At 45.1% G+C, this 21234-nt stretch overlaps 1 protein-coding gene across 2 annotated transcripts in view; it reads right to left on the reverse strand.

The window, feature by feature from the left end:
• Window positions 1-21234, reverse strand: part of ESRRB (estrogen related receptor beta) — a 128804-nt gene that overhangs the window by 87330 nt on the left and 20240 nt on the right. The window contains exons 2-3 of one of the 2 annotated variants that reach the window (XM_084287576.1): window positions 12740-12840; window positions 12457-12562 (exon numbers count right to left, since the gene is read on the reverse strand). The exons of the other annotated variant lie outside the window; for it this stretch is intronic. The gene's annotated coding sequence lies outside the window, so the exon portion shown is untranslated. The remainder of the gene's footprint in view (window positions 1-12456; window positions 12563-12739; window positions 12841-21234) is intronic. 2 annotated transcript variants of the gene reach the window in all.

The raw sequence follows: 21234 nt of genomic DNA on the forward strand, positions 1-21234 counted from the left end.
CATGCCCTGATCCCTCTGCTTTGCAAGGAGGTTAGTAACTGTGGAGAGAAACTTAGGTCCTCTGAGCACAAGTCCCTGCTCACCGGTGGGCATTCGCCACTCCCACATATATCACCCCTTGCTCCACCTATCTCAGATACAGACTCGACCCATGTGGACAAAACAACCTTCTTTGTTTTGAGGCTCGGTTCTATTTTCCCTCCCTACGCCTAAACAAAACAGCTCCCTGTCCCCACCAAACACAATTTGTTGATCTCTACCAAACTCCATATTGATTTTTGTTTCCTCCAAAACCTCTTAATTGGCCTCCTGAACAATATACTCCATCTAAAAGGCATCACCACCATCACTGCTAAGCTCAACATCTAAGCAGGAAATAGTTTTCGCACTCTTATTTTTAACTAACTGCCCATCTGAACATCCTAAGACATGCTTCAAGCATTACCTAGTCTTGGAAACAATAATTCTCAACCTATAGATGTCAAATCATATCATAAAGAGGTTATGTGACTTGCCCAAGATCAATCTGAGCAATATGCAGCACAGCATGGCTCTGAATACATATCTTAACCCTTACTGTCCTGCTTTGACTTGGAATTCCCTATCCCCAAAACACGACCTTTCATTAGGTTCTGACTTTTTCCTGTTTTGTGTTCAGATACAGCAATGTTAGGAGCCTCGAGAGAAGGCAAATGTAATCCTTCCATTATCAATGAGAAGTTAAAACTTTCTTTTAATAACCCCTACTTTTGGAGGGCCAGTGCTGTTTTTTGTCTTTCCATACCTGCTTTTGTCTTTGCAGTGTTAATAGCAGGACAAGTTCTGCTTCCAGAGCAGAACACAGTCCTGTTGGCATCCTAGATGAAAGTGTCCAGATACACACACACAAAGATAAGCTAGGAGAAGCCATATTAACTTTTACACAATTCAAAACAGGGCATCAGAGTAAGAGCCAGGCACTGAGTGTTTTACTAAATAGGAAGAGACACCATTTTCTAGATTTTCAAAGACCTCATAGTAAGAAACATACTTTCTTTTGTATGAGGGAGGCAAGAGAGTAAGTTTTATAGCTGGGATTATGCTTTTATCTCTCTCGCATCATCAGTTTTCTGGGGTATTTAATATGGACTTCTACCCTCCCTTACTCAGAAATAGTACAATTTATCTGCTTCCATGTTTTGTCAATCTACTTCGTCAGCCAGACTTTGCCAAGCTCTTGTTTAACTAAGCAGTCAGCAATCGTCCTCAAAAAAGGTAGGTAATTACTGAAGTAGATTGATCTTGTAGACTTAGAAAATCTCAAAGGAGGGCTGTGTCCCAGCTCCACATTTTGACCTGTTGCTGATGTGTTTCCTGTGATGTATTACAGTAACCCTCAGTTGGGCCACCTTGGTTGAGCAGAACATGGCCAAGACATTGACTGGAAAGTGATTTTATCCAAACTGACAGCTACACATCATCTACTAGCACACTCACCGCTATTTCCCAGACTCTCTCCAAATTGCAGCAAAGCAGAAATGAACCTTTCCCCAGCCATAATCCCAGGTGTCCACAGAGCAGCACTTGGGCTATTTGCTTAGCCACCAAGAGTAGGGAGGCAACATGGAATCAAGGGGTCTTGAAATTCTGTTTAGCCACCACAGACCCTTCAGCAGACATGACAACCGTGGCTCTCCCAGTATGGTGGTTCATCCTGTCAGATGGGACAAAGTCAAACACCTTCACTTTCTTTCCTACCTGAGTACACCAGCTTCAAGTCTTGTATTTGAAAAGGCCAAGGTGGGAGGTCAGGAGAACAGGGGATGCTTGTTCATACCTCTAAGCTGGGGAGATGATTTGCTGCTTCTCTCTGTATTCTCATGCACTCTAACCAACCACCCGAGGACCCCAGTATTCACTGTACCAGTTTACTCACTGAACTGCTCAAAATAAATACCTGTTTTGTCAAAAAGGATAACAGTTACTAATTGTAATGCTGCAAGGAAAGCATTAAAATATTTTTTGGCATGTGCAATTGTAATGCTGAGTGTCTCAGCCCAGAAAAACAGAGAAACTTAAAGAACCAAAATGATTCAGAGTTACATCTGCTAGCAAGCACATCCAACATGGGCTAAGCAGTGAAGATGGAGTATAATTTTTCCAAGACTATGATTGAAACAGGCACCTAAAGTTATCTTGCATGTGCTTTTCTCAGCAACAGCAATAAGGCAGCTGCAGTGGACCATGCTTTCCAGTTTGAATTCTACGACGTGACAAAAAACAGTGGGTATGTGTGCAATTTCCTCTTTAGCTGGGTGCTCTGCATAGGTAACAGAGCTTTCGGAAAGTGACGTAGGACGTTATAAAGAAGCAAACCAGTGAAAGGTTTCCATCCAGGGTATATGGCATGTAGAAAGCAAGGATTAAAGGCTTTCTTTTCCCCGCAGAAACCTCCACCTGGCCTCATCTGGGTACAGTCAACAGAAGACTACTGACTTCACATGGTTGGCCAGACCAAATACAGAAGAGCTCACTGACAGTGGATCTGTGCACAAGTGTTTAACAGTGAGACAAATCTGCAGATTCCAAGTGACCTTAGGAAACCTGATGCGTGACAGTCTGGAAAAAAAAAAACAGAGATCATCACACGACCAGGACTGCCCTTCTGGTCACCTTCTCCAGCCCCAGAATATTCCAGTTTCAAACAGCAAGGGGTTACAGGGTTTGGCTGAAGCCAGACATGACAGAGGACAGCTTCCTTCTGACAACAACACAAAAGCACCAAGCCCCCTCTGCTCTGGATCCTCCAAGCAGCTCAGTTAAGTACACCTACACTCTGAAGATCTGTTCTGCACTAACTTTAATGTTTTACAACAGCACAGATTTGTTCACAACTCCCTCTTGAGTGTATTTATTACTTGTACAACATTTATTTCACTTTCTGGACAGGAGCAAATTGGAAATACGGGTTGAGGTTGTGACATCATTTTATTAGATGGCTTTTATAGGGTTATAACAAACCCTATCCCAAACTTAACATACTTTTAACTTCTGAGTCCCATCAGCTGTACCTCATTCAGATACCTGCAATAAAGTGCATATTAGGAAATCAAAAGTCATTAACATTCACACACTATGCCTACATGAATGATCAGGGTTTCATGGTGCTTTTTCAAAAAAGAAATTGAAAACAACAAGAAATCCAATCCTTACCTATACCACATACCTAAACACTATTTAGGGGTGGCAGAGCAACTCAGGACCATATAAACTTGTCTTCTTTAGCTGTACAATATATGCATATACAGGATCATGAGGGTAGCCAGTCAAAAGGAAATACATGCTGATTACCAGAAAGCTTTTCTATGCAAAGGAAAGGAGAAGCTTCACTAATCAGCCCTACTTCTGCTAAGCAGACCTGTGTACTCCAAAAGATAGCACTCTATCATGTGTGAAAATACAAGTCCCTAGGTATCTTTGTTACAGTCCTATTGGGGTGACTTCCAAGTCTAAGTTTCTCAGAGATCCAGGCACAGAAGAAGTTGCGGGCAGCAATAATGCCATCTCCTGATGGACCCAAATATGCATCACTGGATTTCAGCAAATACGCCTTCATCCTTCCTGTGTTGCCAGCTTTGCCATTCTTGTGGCAGCATTAGAGAAAATTACTTTTCAGTATCATTGTTAAGGCAAACTCAAATCTCACTCCCATGTGGTCTGAGGGTGACTTTGGTGCTGCAGCCTCCTAGCAACAGGTCCCCCACTGTGCTTAGAAAGGAAAATGTGATTTTGGTCTTTCACTCATCTCTTGAGCACCTTTCTTGTAGTGATGATCAAGGAATACCAACATCCACCTCTTTGCTCCTCCATTAAATATACCAAGCTTGCATTAAATATTTACAGCCAGATGAAATCAGCAGTACTCATCTTTTAGGCCTTGCTTATCAACTTTTGGCAATGCTTCATAACTCATGTGGTAAGCAACGCAGTAAAGGGTAGGCTTTATGCCAAGACATATGTATGTATGCTCCATAGGTGGTTGTTACCAGGTTCCTCCTGGGAACCATACAGCCTGGGGCCAGCACTCCCCTTTGCTGCTTTTTCAGAGTACCAAGAGGCCAAGCAGAAGGAAGACGGTAGGAGGGAAGGACTGTCACTTCTTCAAAAATTGAGGTCCACAAACCAGCCAACGATGTGGCACCTGGGAGGGCCTTGCCTTGCTTCCTAGTTAGAAGGTACCAGGTGAGGGTACCTGGAGAAACCACGTTGTTTCCAGGGGCTCATTGCAGGAGAAGAGCCATTAAACTGATTGGTCAAGCAGGGTGGTTAAAGCAAAGACAAAAACGTAGGTCGTCAGACTTGATTAGCCCAGGAATCATTTTAGTTGAATCCACATCCCATTTGGCAGTACAACCATACTCACAGCAAGCTGCATTTCACCCAGCCGGCCTGTTGCCTCTTCCAAAGGCACCATGAGGGAGCACCACTGGCCTGCAGCACAACTCCAGGCAGTGCCAGTACACGTCCTGGGGAACTGCCCAGCAACGTAATAACGTTCAGAACATGCCTTGCACGTCCTACTGCCCAGCACGTGTGCTCTGCCTGCAGAGGCATTACTAATACTTCCAGAAATACAAAATACTTCTCCATAGACGCACCAAGATGACAGCCATCAGATAAGCAATAAATGTCTTCAGGGGTTGCATAGGGCTACATACCAAGCACCTTTAGATTACATAGGACCAATTTTAATTTTATTTTTTTAAAATTTACTACAGTTTATATATACAAAGTTCAAGAACACCACTGTAAGCCCTAAATATTTGGCCAGCTCTCAAACACCCATTAATGAGATGTTGTAGGTCAGCTGAGCAGACAACTGAGAGCCTGCACTCTGAATTTAAGTTCCCAAACTTTTTCCTGCTCACTGTGGACAACAAATAAGCACTCAGATTCCTCAGTAGAACAGTTCAGATGGAAGGAACCTTCAAAGATCATCTAGTTCAACTGCCTAACCACTTCAGGGCTTACCAAAAGTTAGAGCATATTACTAAGGGCATTCTCCAAATGTCTTTTGAACACTGACAGACATGGGACATCAACCACCTCCCTAGGAAGCCTGTTCCAGTGTGTGACCACCCTCATGGTAAAGAAAATCTTCCTAATATCCCATCTGAACCTCCCCTGGCACAGCTTTGCGCCATTCTCATGTATCCTATCATTGGTTACCAAGGAGAAATGACCAGCACCTCCCTCTCCACTTCTCTACCTCAGGAAGTTGTAGAGAGCAGTTAAGTCACCTCTGAGCCTTATTTTCTCCAAACTTCACAACGCAAGTCTTCTTAGCCTTACCTCACAGGATATGCCTTCCAGCCCTTTCACCAGCTTTGTTGCCCTCCTCTGGATGCTCTCAAGCATCTTAACATCCTTTTTATAGTGTTGAGCCCAGAACTGCACATAATACTTCTGTGCAGTAATTAGCTCTCCCAACAGTAAGGGTCTCAGTAAGGGTCAACAGTAAGGGTCTCTCAAGCAAGGGTCAATGCTAGCTGCAATACCTGGGGAGGTGCCCGGCAGAGGTTTGTCAGAATAAGCCATGGGGCAGCATGCTAGAGCCAGTATACTGTAGGTGCACCTGCAGTGCTACCATTTCAACTCACCCCAAACTCCTGACACAACCTAAATACCCCCCAAAACTCTCTCCCTAAAAGAAATTGTTCCTTCAAAAATAGGAGAAGAAGCTGGGTCATCAGGTGAGGGTGGAATTGGTTTAAAAGCCATTAAGAAGAAAGCAACCCAGGCGTTCAGGAGCAATCACAGCTGCTTGGGCTGATCAGGAGAGACAGAGGGGATTATTTATTTATGGAGTTCCTGCTCTCCCTGGGCAGGCATATCCACTGGGGAAGCTTTAAGAGAAGTGGGGAGCAGGAGGCTGCTGGGAATCCTCCAGAGGTTTTCCTGGCTTGGGTCTCAGGAGAGTTAAACACAATTCATGCCCAGAGTGCCCAGGAGGCATCAACTGTCTCTCAGAGCAGGAAAGGCCAGAAAGAGCATCGCGCAGGTCTCTGATGGGACAGAGCCCCGGGCACCCGAGGTGCCATGCAACCTCTGCATAGCTTTCAGTAAGATCCCTTCAGACCAATAGAGCTTCAGTACATAGCTGCTTCTGTTTCTCTTTTCTCGTGGTTCAGCTGCTTCCTTTAAACACAGATCAAGTGTCTCAAGGGACTCAGCAAGCGTTTAACAGACCTGCCTGATGGAAGGACCTCCAATGAGAAAACCAAGACCTGAAAATCCCAATAGACAACCTCAATTCAATCCACAGCTGATAGAGCAACCCTGAAGTTAGATGCAACCAGCTCCTTCTGCACAGAAAGCACATCACTCTAGTCTGTATCCACAGCTCATCCAAACATCCTAAACATAGGGGGAGGGAGGGACTAGCAGATTAAACGAAAGGAAATAACCGAATTGAGAAACAGCATGGAGAAAAAGATCAAGTATTCTTTTTCAAGGTACAGTACAGACTTTGCTGATAAAGCTCCTTATTGTTCCCCCAAACTGGGAGGTGAAGAGGACTTATTCCCTAAAACCATGAAGTTTCCTCCTGTATTCAGAGCTGACCTTTCACCACAACTGAAAAAAAAGAGCTGTAGAGACAGACGCGTGCAGACCAGCCCAGACACATCTGGTAACTACCCTCCTCTCCTGACTTCGGTCAGAGAGCCACAAAGGGGAACCAGGGCTTGGAAACTATCAAATATGACCTGAATTTCTTGTTGGAAAATGCTGCAGAAGAAAAACGTTTCAAAAGGGTCACTGATGGGGGCCGAACAGATTATATGATTGGTACAGCCTGTGCTGTGTCAATTCATGTCTCCCTGAAATTCATTACTGATGAGATGCCAGAGATTGAGATGAAAAGGGCAGGAGCAGACAGTGCACTACTGCTTTAGACACATTTTATTCAACATTCCCAGTTTCTTCCTGCTCCCCCTGCCCGGTATCCCTTGCATTGCTCCCCAGTGATGCTATTCCCTCCCTCTTCCTGCCTCAAATCAGGATATTGCTGTGTGCTGCTCAAGTTCCTGCAAAGCCAGTTACGGCAGCAAAATAGCTCAGGAATACATAAAGTAGTTTGGGAAACCTTTGAAAATGTAAGAACTGAAGGACAACAGGGTAGCATCTTCATTAAGATCAGTGATCCAAGGTAGCCTCAACATCAGATAGGCACACAGTGAGAGAGCTTCAGCAAGTCCTAACTCACAGACTGTCTTCCCCCCAGTCTGCTTCTCACCATATGAAACGTGATTTCTGCTAAATACAGGAAATACATAGAAATGCAACAAAATAGCTTTGTTCTTCCAGCCCATGTTCCTCCAAACAAGGGGCAGTATTAAAAGGATCCATTTGCAACGGAACAGGTCTTATTTGGCCTTTCAAAGAGACCTTCCTTTGCTGCCTGTTCAGAAACAGGTTGCATTTTCACAGTTCCTATGACCTTTCTTTCCCAGTCTGGGAAGAACATCATTAAGCACTGATAGCTGGTTAATCCTGATGGGAGACTGCTCCAGAGAGTGGTCTCCCCAGGGGAGCTGGAACACAGAAGATTCAGGACTCCCTGGGGAGCTCTCCTGCTTTGACCTGAGTAGTGGCTTAAAAATCTTTACAAGGCCACACCAAATACACTGCTAGTTTACAAGCGCCAGGTTTATTATTTTATGTATTTTAATGCACACTGTTTGGGAATTCCAATTCATCCCTTATTTTCCAAACTATAGCTTTAGGTTCTTAAATCCTCTAGAGTCTTCATTGTTATTTGCTCCTTTATGCTCTTGTTTGCCTTTTTTTTTTTTTTTTTTTTTTTTTATTTCCCTTCCAACTTGCCAAAAGAAAAAAAAAAAAAACACACATCCATTTCAACTCTGTTCCTGACCAGTCAACTTTGCTTTCAGAGTCTGGCACACCAATTTCCCCTGCTGCAACTGTCAGGTTACAAAAACAAAAGGAGAACATTCACTTCCTTGTGAAACACTTCCCATTGAGATCTTTCAGTCACAGTAATTTCTGCAGCATGCTCTGTGCTTTCACAGAGTCTCAATTTTGCAGAAATCCAAGGCTTAATCTGTACTTATTGACATGCCTTTGACAGCCAGGAGGAGGCCTCTCCTTCCTGCTAAGGTACACTCAGGCCTCTGCATGGGTGACATTACCTCTGTACTGCTGGGCACAGGATTCCCCCAGTGGCACTGGTATTAGAGACGTCCAGTGTTTGCCTCCTCTCTTCGCAGGCTTTCTTTGCATGATGTGACTGCAGTATAATTCAAGGTACAATTTAAAATAGATTATTTTAAGCTCTAAATGTGCAAAAGGCTCTCATTACTACTGAAACTAAACCTGTTTAGGCATCTAATGAGCCCAAATGAAGTATCCTCAAACTGGCAGGAGAGCATCCGTGGTTTGGATTTTCACTAGTTTAAATGGATTGTCTCAAAATCGATACAAGTTTAAGTGTACAGCTTCCCTGTGTAGAACAGATCTTCTCCGGACTGAGAAAGTGGCATCACTTACAAAATAAAATACTGCCTGTGCAAGGGTATAACACCTATTAATGAGTACCACAAAGCAGCACCGAGAAGAAGGGGCAGAGGAGATAGCTGCATGCAACTTGTTAGGAAATACTGCACCCAAGAAGGGGTATCTAGAAGTGACAGCCAACTAACGAAAGTTTCAGGGATATCCCAGTATATTCAAGATCCTCCCATGGTTGGGAAACATAAGGAAAAAAAACACATGGGTGTATCTCCAGAGACACAGAATGTTTTCAGGTACAGTACCTGCATTACACAGGGGCTCGGGGCTCTCTGTCAGCAGAGGATGCAAATTGGTTAAAGTGAACGGTGCACAGAGCAAGGCTGCCCATCTTGCAGCACTCTAGCCCTACATCCCTGCCTCCCAGGGCAGCTCACAGAGACTTGCTGTCAAGAAAACCCTCCCAGAAGACGCAACAGCCTTTGTGGGAGGCTGGGGCCAGAATCCGCTCCTGTCAAACAGCTCTCCAGCCCAGGATGTGACTGCGGCTGGTGAAACATGTTAGCTAATGAAGATTGAGTCAGGCAGGCAGAGACGATCCCCTCAGCCTGTTAATCCACTTAGGGAAGGAGAAGGGAAACCTGAGCTGAATTCCTGTGCTCCCTGTGATGGACTGTACTCTGCTTCAGCACCTATGCAGAGCAAAAACAACCAGAGCTGGACTGGGGAGAGCTCTGAACACAAGATGAGGGCTTTTGGGAGGCACGATGAAGAGGACAGACTCAGGGAACAGCAATCCCTGTGCTGGCTTTTGTGCTTACTGGGGCTAATAAACCAAACTGTGCTTTACCTGCCCCCTCACCATGAGGAAGCAGGATGAGGCTGGATATGAGCTTCTGCCCGACAGCAGGGCAGGGTGAGCACAGACACCCTGAGCTGTTTTTCACACAGCAAAAAGGCTTCCCAAGGGGTCAGCTCGGATTCCAGGGTCAGAAAATCAAAGAGAGCATTTGTGCCCCACACATCCATCGTTACAGCAGCGACGGAAAGCCAGCCCAAGCCTCCTGTCCAGTTTAACTCCTACGATTTACAGGGACGATGGGTGCCAATCCCGGGAAATGTCAGATTATCCTTAACCACCAGAGGGTGCTCCCCATCTCAAAGACAGAGTCAATGTCAGATTCACCCAGACAGTTAGAGGAGCCTTCACTTCCAGCAATCGGGGAATCTGAGCAAGGGAAAAATTAGAAGATTAATAATAAATAATTATTAATGAATCTGATCCTGTGTCTCCCCTCTCTTTCCCCATCCCTCCTGTCCGGGCAAGGTAAGGCCCTTTGTCCTGTTTGTCCTCTGTGTCCTGCTCAGTCAGGTGATTTTCTCACACTGGAGGTTAAATCACTTTTATTCTTTTCTCCTAGATCATGGATCCAGAGCAGCAAATAAACATTTTCCGCTTGGCAGGTCTGTAAAGAATGAGAGTCCAGCCTGCCTGCCTGCGAGCATGGTAAGGATCGCACCCTCTGGGCACACAGCTTTTTGCAGTGTCAAGGCCTCGCCTTACCCCTGCACAGCTGCAGCAGGGTGGGGTGCACCAGCCCTTGTTTGCAGGCTCATTTTCCCTGCTCTGTCCTAAGCCATTTTTCCAGAGGGCAGGTGCTTGCTGTGCAGAGATGCCTCAAGATGATGCTTTCAGAGCTGATGTGCCCAAGTTTTGGGGCACTAGCACTGCCAATAATACAACTGGAGGGAAAGACAGTTCACTTTGGGAATGCAGGGCCCCCACAGCCTTTCTTCCTCCGCTCACTGGCAAGGAGCAGAGTCTTGTGACTGAAGCGACATGCTCAGGAGCCATGCACCTGGCAATGTGCTGCTTTGTGCATCGCCTTCCCTTTTGCATAGGTTAGAAATAATACCCCAGAGTTACATCATATGGGGAGAACACAGCAGTTAGGGTTTAATCATAAGGGTCATATTGCACCCTGGCATTCAGAAAAGAGAGCTTAAAGCATGCCAAGTAAGATCAGGCACCTATGCAAAGCAGACCAGCTCTGCTGACACGTCTGGCATAACATCCATTTGCCTCAGCCCCAGCTTGCTTTGATAGTCCAGGTCTGTGTGTCCCACGGGAAAACCAGCTCTCGTTGATGGCTCCCACCCAGCACACATGCTGCATTTGCTGTCTGACCACCACAAGAACAGATTGTTGTATTCCTTCTTTAATTGCTCTTTCCTCTCTCCTTTGGCCACTAGTGCCAGGTCCTGCCTGCAGGGATTATTGTCAGAGTTCCTGCTCTTGGGTATCCTGGCATCACTTTTTGTTCTGTCCTCTTTAAACCAATAACAACATTTTTTCTGATAAAAGAGTGAAAATCAAGCAGTTAAACCCCTGCACAAGGAACTCTCATTCAGTCCAAAGCATATTTGATAGGATTGGCTTGCTTAATGTCCAGAATGAACCATTATCTGCAGTACATGTGGGAAACAGTGCTTTCCAATTCAACTGGTCAACAGTAACACTAGCCATACTTGAGAGAGGCTTCACACTCTGCAGCCAAAATAGGCCAATGAATCCTCCTCCAGTGTTTGAAATTGTGAGAAGGGAAAGAGGTGAAAATATAAAAGATTTTATGGTCAGTTCTCAGACACTTGCAATAGACAATTCTACTTGCTACAAACAAAACTTCGGGGCTATGTGTCACAGCTACACTTCTTGCACTACTCATACCATTTTCCCTGCAAACATAGCAAATACTAGACATGGCACAGAAAGGTTAACCAGTGCTGGGTTTGGACACCAACCATCCTAGCATTATTAACATTCAAATCCTCAACTCAGTAAGTTTTAACACTACTCCATTACCATTCCGGTCACCATAAACGTGTTTGTAAACATGTACGTAACCTCATTTTTGATGACTGATTATCTAAATATAGGTATTTTGATAATTACTTTTTTGTGTACTTTCACTAAGAGCTCAAGTTTTGTCATTCTTCCTCCTACCACTATAGCAACAACTTTTCACATCATTTTATAGCCCTAATGACATTCTCCTTTCTTGCATATTGCTGCATAGGAAAATTATGTGGGTTTTTATTCTTTTAATTCCTGTTAGTGGGTTTTAAGATCTCAGATTTTCTCTGATTCCTTTACTCTTCAGAACAGCAGTATTTGGGTGTCATTTTTGCTCATGAAGCCAAATTACAGCGAGATCTGTCTTCCACATGAAGTTGCACCCCATGGTAGATACACATGGTAGATACACATGGTAGATATTACAACTTGGGGATTACATACTATTTAAGATGAACCGGTTTTGACTACCTGCAATTAGCTGCAACTACACAAAATAGAAACTCTTCCTCCAAGCAGAGATGCTGGGACAACACCATCTTACAGCACATAAATTTGTCAAGTACAACAGGAACAGCGAAACAAAACAAAAAAAACTGTGCATTAAATAGGGCACACTACAAATGCAGTTAAGAATTAGAAAATGACACAATTGTGTTTACTACAAGTGAGGAACACTCCTAGCTCTTGGGTACATGCACATTATTTTACAGACATTAATTACACGATCATATTTTTCCCCACAGGATCTCACCTCAGTCTGCACTCAGAAAGGATTGTGTCCATGCAAAGAGCAGCTATTTGAAATACTGTTTTCTGCTCAGAGTGACTGGTGTGGCCCCAGGCCTTATTTACTACACATTATTCAAACCTGGCTCTGGAGATTTACTCATTTCCTCATGTGTTTTTCTTTGGGCTTATCATTACACTGTCCAAGGGCTTCACCATCCCAAGATCATTTATTTTCACACACCCCTATGAAAGGAGGGGGTATTTTTATTCCCATTTTATGGGTGAATAATTGAGGACCACTGTGAAAGGTGTTTGCTAATTCTGGGTGCCGAGTCTGAGACATACACAGCATGACTGACCTGTGTTTGTATAGCACTGTGCTAGTGGATTCCCATTCACTTCATCTGCAGCTGTAAGCACTCACTGCTTCTGTAAAGTAGGTCCTTTGGGATCAAAAAAGGTTCGCTATAAAACAGGGAACGCACAATTAAACACACACTGGCACAACAGCTGCTTAAAAAACTTAAAGACTCATACAGAAATGGTCAGAGAGAAAGTCAACTGCCAGGTCAGAATTTCTCTGCCTCAGCCATAAAAGCTTCTCTTTCTCTCCCGCCGTCCCTTGTCTCACTCACTACACACCTGACAAATGAGGCAGGGGTCCTACAGATGGTCTCTTTCACCGTGCAACTCTGATTTATCTCAGAGTAGGTCCATCACACGCAGTGAATGAGGCAGGGGTCCTGTGGAAGAAATAGCATAGAGGACATGTTGCTAAAACCTGAGTTGTGTAAGACGCACAGTTAGGTTGACAGAAACGTACAGAGTATAACTGGCCTTTCTCCACCTTCCAGTTCTTGTGTTAGCACCCTTCAGAGTGCTCTTTTCAGTTTGTTGTTTCTTTCACAGAAAAAAAAAAATAAAATAATAATCCCTCACAATGCATCACAATGACATTTCTGTGGGTTATCAGAAAAGACAGGCCCATCATGCTATTACCAAGGTAATGGAGCAAACAGGCTGCAGGAGTAGGTCATTCTCCTCTGTGAAGAGTAACATGAGCAGCATGAAACACCAGGTGAATTTCGGACACTGATGACTACCGAGGAATAATGAGTCAGAGGCTCTGCTGACCATTCAACCCAAGTTGTGCCTCTTTTTCTCCAATCCAGACCATCCCAGCCCACTCTCTTCATTGTCTTTACCTCCTCACCCCAACCCTTCCCTTTGCTCTCATCTCACCTCCCCAAACACCATTCCCCTACAATGTGCATTCCCAGCTTGCTTGTTCAACAGCTGCCTGTGACCATTCACTACCCCTCCTCACTTTTTTACTACCCCTCCTCACCTTTTTGCCCGTTCTCCTTGCCCCATCTTCCCATTACTTTGGTGGCCCCACTTACTGATATCCCATCACCCGACACAGTCCTGTCTGTCCATCCAGTGGGGCTTCAAAATGTAATTTTTGAGCTTTATGAAATCTTCTTGAATTATTTCTACACAGAAGGAAGGCAAAATCCAAAAACACCGAATAAACCCTATTTTGTCTTTTAAAACACATGTTATTTTTTACAAAAGTTTTCCCCAAACAAATCTGTCAGAGATATAGAAAATGCGTAAGGTAATGACTAAAGCTAGGCAGTGGTATGAACAGCTTAAATGAAATTTTACAGGGAGTACTAGAAGAAAAATGCAGTGCTAGTAGTCTCTGCTGCAGATTTGAAGGTAAAAACTAAGGAAGATGCTTAAACAAGAAAGAGTCCTGCTGCCATCTCTTTTTAAAACTTCCCATGGTTGGTTATATTAGCATTTGGATGTCAGGCCTGTGATGGTTAGCAAAGTGCTGGTACTCCTTCATATACTATCCAGGTAGCTTATAGATGCTAGCACTTATTTGATACACACACCTGCATCCATCTCAGGCTTGCGTCAGCTGGTCACAAGATCATACACATCTTAGAGTCACGGGATATAAGGCAAGGACCAGGTCAGCTGGTTGCTGCGTCCCTTTGTCCCAACTGAGGATCAGCCTTAGCAGCATTATGTTGACAGATGTTTTTTCAGCCTGCTCCAAAAAACTTCCAGCATTTCCCAGTCTGTGTTCTAATGCTTCTGTATTGTTGCTAACACAAACTTTGTAACGCAGAACTGAAATCTCCCACACTGCACTCAAAGCCCATTTACTTCCAGCTCTAAGAACAATAGATATAGCAAACAGCTTAATTGCTTCCTCCTGGACAGAGCCTCTTACAATTTAAAGAGGCATTCCCCAGCCCCTGTCTAATATCTAGATTTCAATGAAAGAAATATTAACCAGCCTAAACAAAAACAAATTAGTACCTCAGTCCCTCCGATTTCATCTCTCCAGGTCTCTAAGCTTATCACTTGGAAGGCCACAGATTTTGCAGCCAGCAGGCTGGCTTGTGGCAGACAAGCCAAATTTCCCTTCTCTTCTAGGGGACTCCAGCTGACTCAGTAGCCATGCCTCACTGCAGTTACAAAAAAAAAAAAAAAAAAAAAAAAAAAAGGTGTCCTGCCTTCCAGTGCTGTGCCCTGAGCACAAACCAATCTCCTCTTGCTGACAAGCAGTGACGACATGCCAGATTTCATATGAACCAGCTCCCAGGACACTGCAAGTCCACCTCCTTGGCACATGCAGGACAGAGAGCATACAGAATGACTGGAGTTGCACAGGAGCAACGCCATCGAGTTATAACTTTTGGAACTTCACATCGTTAGGATAACAAAGGTTTGCCTCCAGTGTTACAAACAGCTCCCACGGAGGCCAGGAGCCATTCTGCACAGATAGGAAACGGGGACCTTTTCTTCCATAAAGCCTTGGTGAAGTGTTGTGTGGGGGAAGGCATACTGACAGCCCAAAGGCACGTGCAACTGCTCTGCACTGTGTTTGCACAACTGCGTGAGACCGTATCCCTTGGTGATGTTATTCACAGGCCTTGGCCGACAGTAAATAAGACAGTGGAGCTTGATTCATGAGGGATGACAGGAAATCTATAACATGTGGGCTCTATAATCTGCTCGCTACTGCGTAGCAAAATGAAAGAACAACAGTCCAATTACTGAGTCCTTGCTGATCCCAAGCATATCCTCCAGATCTTGTTGTGCTCAGAGCACGGGGAGTCTGTGGGCACCGAGGGAAAGCCAGCTCTGGCTCAGGCCCAGTTTTCCATGCTGGGCAGCGCAGCAACATTTTGGAAGCATCAGACTACCTTCCAGTGGACACAAACACTGCCTAGGCTGGCGTGAACTTCAGAGGAAAGTTCTGGAGAGCGGCAGGCAGCTGAGCTCAGATCACCAGCCCAGGATATCAGTCACTGCGCTCCACTGCAAGCCTCCCAGGGCCCAGAGGGCCGGCCTAGCCAGGGAGCACAGATCCACCAGTGCAGCCAGGCACAGCCAGGGTTAGAAACAGCGTCAAAACACACCTTGTAGGGAAGGAGATGAGCTGGGGGGAAATGTGAGTTCTGGGGCCAGGCAGAAGAGGGATGACTGAAGAGAAGGTTTCACATCAAGTGGAGAGCTGGCCCATGAAAGAGCAAGGAAGAAATCTGCTCTGTGGCTGCTGCTCTCACAGACTGCTCTTGTGCCACCAGTGCTGAGGACACATGGAAAGACAGAAGAAGGTTTCTTTTGGACAAAACAGTGATGCTAATCCCAAACAGAAGGAGGAGGAAATGATTTTGCATCCTACTGTGTGGTGTCAGAAAACCCACACGGCTGCCCTTTTTCTCTAGCCAAACTTACACTTTTCATTCCTTACATCTCTGGCCCTTATCGCTTCACACCTTTCAGATCTACCTCGTGCCTCCTAGGAAAGGGGCAAAGGGAACTTTTCTCACTTTGGCAACAGGTAAACAGCATGGCAGGATGGGGAGGGGGAACAATTTCCACTTGATCCCTAGTAAAGGCTTTCTCCTTTGCTGAGTGCACACTCTGGGGACTGCTGTCCTTTCCCTGCTTCCCCCTACAACCATCTCTGCCACCACCCCCCTTCCCCCCCCCCCCTTGTTATCTGTCAGTAAACAGTAATTAAAGATGTGGCCTGCTTGATAAAGCTCCCGCCCGCCCTCACACGGTGCTGCCCTCTCGGACGTGTCTAATTAAAATCCTGATGAGAAGATGAAGAAATCCCAGCAGCTGGGAATCTGCTGACTCTCCCCGCGCTCGGCCTCTTCATTACTGACGACGAGGCAGAGAGATATAAAGGACCCCGGGAAATGCTCCGGCAGACCAATCGATACAGCCTTTTGTGGGACGTGACGGACCGCTCCAGCCTGCCTTTTGAACTGTGCAGGTAATGAGGATGCTGGAGCCTGGCTCACTGCACGGGGCTGGTGGGCAAGACTTCCCCACTCATCCTGCTACGGTGCTGCTCCTGGGAACAGCACCCAGAGCCCCTGCAGCTTGGCAGCCCCTCACACCACGCAGAACTAACACAGCTATAGCAGCTGGGGGATTTATGTGTTCCCCACCAACCCAAGCTCCAGAAATCACTGCTTGTAGTACCAGAATGCCGCCAGAGCTCTACCCACTCCATCACTTCTATCCAATGTGTGTATATGTGTACATACACTGCAAAACGCTGAAAACCAGCACAGAACTGCTCAGAATGAAACCAGCACCAAGTGCACACCGTTGTGTCCACACAGACACTCATGGGAACAGCACACTTTCACTCCTCTGCCAGGGTTTTGTGCTAAGGTGATGTTCTTGATATGCACAAAATAAAACAGCAAAGGTTTGCATGAAATGCACAGCAATATCATCATCATGAATCACCATACCTCTATTTAGACACACTTCACTTCATGTAAATACATCAGCTAAATGATTTTATTCTTGTGTTTTTTTTCTGAGACTTATTTTACATGGAAACATGCACGTTTTCACTGGCACACTCATGTTTATCCAAATATAAGCAATGAAATTGCTTAGTTTCAAAATGAAAGAAATAGTAAAGGAATAGAAGCAGACTTATATTTTCTAAAGTTTAGAAGTGTATTTCAGGCACCTGCTTCCACATCCCTTGTGAGCATGCCCACAGGAGGTACACTCATCCTGGGGACTAGGATCATGTGCAAGAATGGGGTGTGTATACGGTTGCAAATACAAGTGCATTGTGCATGTAGGAAAAGCATGTTCCACATGTGGAATCAATAAAAAGTTTTTGAGTTCACACCTCCTGCTCCACAAACCACTCCTGCTCATGCGATCAGCATCAGTCCAGCAACAGCTGGTGCTCTCAGGATCTTAGCTAGGTCCTTGGAACTTATCCCCCCAAAAAAGAAACCAAAAAGAAAAAAAAAAAAAAAAAAAACAAACAAAACAAACAAACAAACAAAAAAAAAAAAAAACAAAAAAAAACCAATTGTTTTCTTTCCTAGTTCCTCAAATTTCATAACCTTTCTAGATCATACGCATCAAAAAATATACAAAAGTTGAAAAATAAATTTCATTAAAAACTCATAAGGTAAGTAATGCCTATGGTTATGATTTTCTGAAACGCCACAGTCCTGCCCCGCTGTTGTCAGTAAGCCCCCAGGTCCCAAGAGAAATCACATAACAAATCATTCCTGGTCTGGTTTAATACTGAGTTAAACTTGTGCAAAAAAAATAATAAATAAATCCCCAAACAGCTCACAACAAATAGTCCATAGCACAATGTTATCCGTAACAGCAAGAAGAGGTCAACCAAATGCAGCAGCAACGTGCCCAAAGGTGCTACTGAAAAGGGACTCTGGAGATTGCTCTGGAAAAGATGAGTGAAGAAGGGCAGCAGAGGGGAATCCTGGTGGGAATGGTGGCAGCAGCACTGTTGCAGGGAAGCTCACTGCCTCTCCTGGCCCTGCAGCCTCCCTTGGCAAGAGATGGTACTGTGCAGAACAAGACAGCAGCACTGAGTGCACAGAGCTCTCCGTGCAATCCCCGCCTGTCCCAGTACCTGTACTTGATGGAATGACACATTGCTGCAGCAGCTAATAAATAGAAGTAATTTGATTAGCTTTCCCTAACTAGCGATAAGATCCTGACAAACCCTTTTTAATGCGTTTCTGGAGCAGGATGAAATTGTTTCATTTGGCGAGCAGGGCCCCACGGGAGTTGCCTCCAAGCTCCTTTAGTGAGAGGTAAAAATATGCCAATCATTAATGAGGGGAGAATTACGGAGACTTTAATGCAATCAGAAAAGAGGAGCCCTGAGGCAGCTGGGGAATAAAACCTGCCCTTAAATCAGAGGCAGGCAGCTGGAGCATGGAAATAAAGGCATACACAAGCATGTACATGCACACACACATACCTACCGCACACAGAGATTGTGTACAGCTGCTGAAAATACACTGGGAGATTTGCCTGGGCAACAAATACCCATCTCAGCAAATGGTATCCATCTTCACCAAAAAACAATTGTAAAAAAAAAAAAATCACAACAAGCTACATCGACTTGTCACACACACACAGAGAGGGAAGGGACCACTGTTCGTGCAATCCCCACACACTCACACACGTAGAACTGCAGTTTTCACCATTTCAAACCAAAACCTTTTGTGGAGGAGGCATGTTGGCTGCTTGGGCATCAAGCAGCAGCAGCGAGGCAGCTTTGCCAAGTGGAAGGGTGCCTCTCTCAGGGCCAGACTTGCTGCGTGCACACAACATGTCCAAACCCCTTGATCTGTCCTCCAACCAGGGCACTTATGCCAGAGGCAGCATCTACTCTGGATGTTGAAAGGCAGCTCCTCCCATCCCTTCCCCACTCCCTCCTCAGCCACTTCAGTGAATTCCCTTCCTCGGGTGAAACAGCTCTTACATGAAACCTATAACTTTTATTCTGAAGCAAACGAGAAGTCTTCAGGCTGCTGGCATTTCCCCTAGCACTGCGGCAGGCAGGAGCTGGGGCAGACCCGAGTGGCCTGCCTGGCTCTGATTTTGCAGGTGTCTATGTTCTTTCAGAAATTCCTTTTCTGACAGACAGCATCCCATCCTTCTGCAGCAATGCTCTAACTCCACCCAACAGAACACAAATGGCTGTGTCAGCACGGACCATCCCAGAGAACACTAGCTCCCAGTTTAATGGGGGGGGAAAAAAAAGCCAGGATGGCTTTTTCTATTCTCTCTTCCAGATCCTCCACCTTGTTTACTTGAAAATAACAGGCTAGAGCACTGGGATATCAAACACCAACCGTCTTTCCTCTCCCAGACACACAAAACATGATGCCACAAGGTCCAAATATGCAGTACTTTTTCCCTAGTTTGAGTGAACACTAAATAATAGGGGAGCAACTGAATGGTTGGCGAGAACAACAGGAAAGTCAATACTTAATTCTGGCCTTAAAACACACATGGGCAGCTGCAAGACAAGTATTTCTTCCTCGCAAAACCCCTGTATTACAGTGAGAGTACCTGTAGCACCCCTGCCCTCTGCTAGATGGACTGACTGTCCTGCTTAATGCGCACTGTAAGGCTTGTATTGAGAAAGCTAAGCTGATTCTTCTGACAGAGACATTATCAGACACCTCTGCCACAAAAAGGCTGTGCTTCTACACCATATTCGCACGTATACTAGATAATTGTGGGATGAGAATGCTGGTGTGACTATTAGCCATTTAATCCTACAGACAAAGGAATTATAGTCACCAAGACAGAGTAAAAGATAATGGAAAAGTAAACAGGGGCCTGTCCTGAGACAGGGAGCTCGAAGCTCAACATGTAAGTTAGGGTAGGCAGCAGGCAAATGCATATCAAGGACAGAGCTGCATGTCCCACTGCTACATGAGTGCAGAATACTTAGTCATAGGTGAGGGGGCTTCATGTCCCTCACAAACAGCTCCTGACTGCTTGAGTCATGCAATGATGGGCACCTAGAGCAGTACAGAAGAGTTCTCTGTGGCTGAAAGTTCAGAATGAAAAATATCTCAGAAGGTAAGAAAACCTCAAAGGTTCTCCCAAATTCTCTCAGTACTGTCCAAGACTGAAAGGATCAAAGCTGCTGTTGGGCACATCACCCAGCCAGACTGCATTCCCCTGAAAGACAGAGAAATCACCTCCTAGAAACAGAAACAAGTGAGATGACCCTTGCAGAGAAACCATCAAGACTGTAGAAACTGGCTAACAGGGAATTCAGCATTGTGTTAGCACAAGGCTTTCTAACATTTAGGAATCGTATTGCTGCCCTTTTGGGATTGGGGCCAGTTTTGATCAGAAGCTCCAGTTGAATTCAGTGATTTCTTCTGGTCAAGAGGTTTAGGCCATTCAAGACAATTACTAGACTCCCTCCATGGATGCATTCTGAGGCGCTCCAGGTTTTACTACAGACACAGTCCAGCCCAGCCTATAGCAGAGCTGTTCGCAACAGCCTCCTCCGAGCAGCAGGCAGAGGTCTGAGCTGGTGTCACACAGTGTGGCTCCACATACAGGACTGCCTCACTGCAAACAACTTCTCATCCTGGTTTGTTATGATTAAAAATGCACGTCACCCAGAGAGGCCTTGGAGTGGAACCCAGCTGGAAATTGGATCATTAATATTCCTTCTCATGCCCATTGCCACAAATTTCTTACCTCCCCAGAAGCAATTGCTAATGATGCAACAATTTAGGGTCTTGGACTAAAAGCGAAGAGAAGTCAAGACTAAACTGCCCATCGTTACTCCAGTTCATCCATCTTTGCCCATATCCTGACATTCCATCAATCTTATGCCAGCGTGCTGCATGTCAGATGTCTTTCGGCCCTTTCAAGCACCTGTTCCCAATTTATTTACCAAAAGGCCTTTAGCTTCCTAAAGCATCAGGAAGGAGATTGAAGATGATCCTCATTCCCAAGCAGCTGCAAACATGAGGAAAGAAAACTGAGTGTCTGGCTCTAACCCTTGGCCAGCACACTTTCTAAACCATTAAGGTGCTGTCCAAGGGCTGGAGCAAAAAAACGCAAAGCAAGTGTAGGACATACCACACAACTGAGAATCTCACAGATGTACAAATGGGGATGTACCATTTTTATCAGACAGGTTTACGTAGGAGCTCACCTCAACCCAATGAGTTACAGCAGTAACAGCACATGAAGTAGACAAGCTGTGAGAGGTACAACTCCCCCATCACTGCTACAATGACCCTTAGAAGGGATCCAGG

This window comes from Netta rufina (assembly GCF_964035555.1).
Source record: "Netta rufina genome assembly, chromosome: 5".
Classification (NCBI taxonomy): domain Eukaryota; kingdom Metazoa; phylum Chordata; class Aves; order Anseriformes; family Anatidae; genus Netta; species Netta rufina.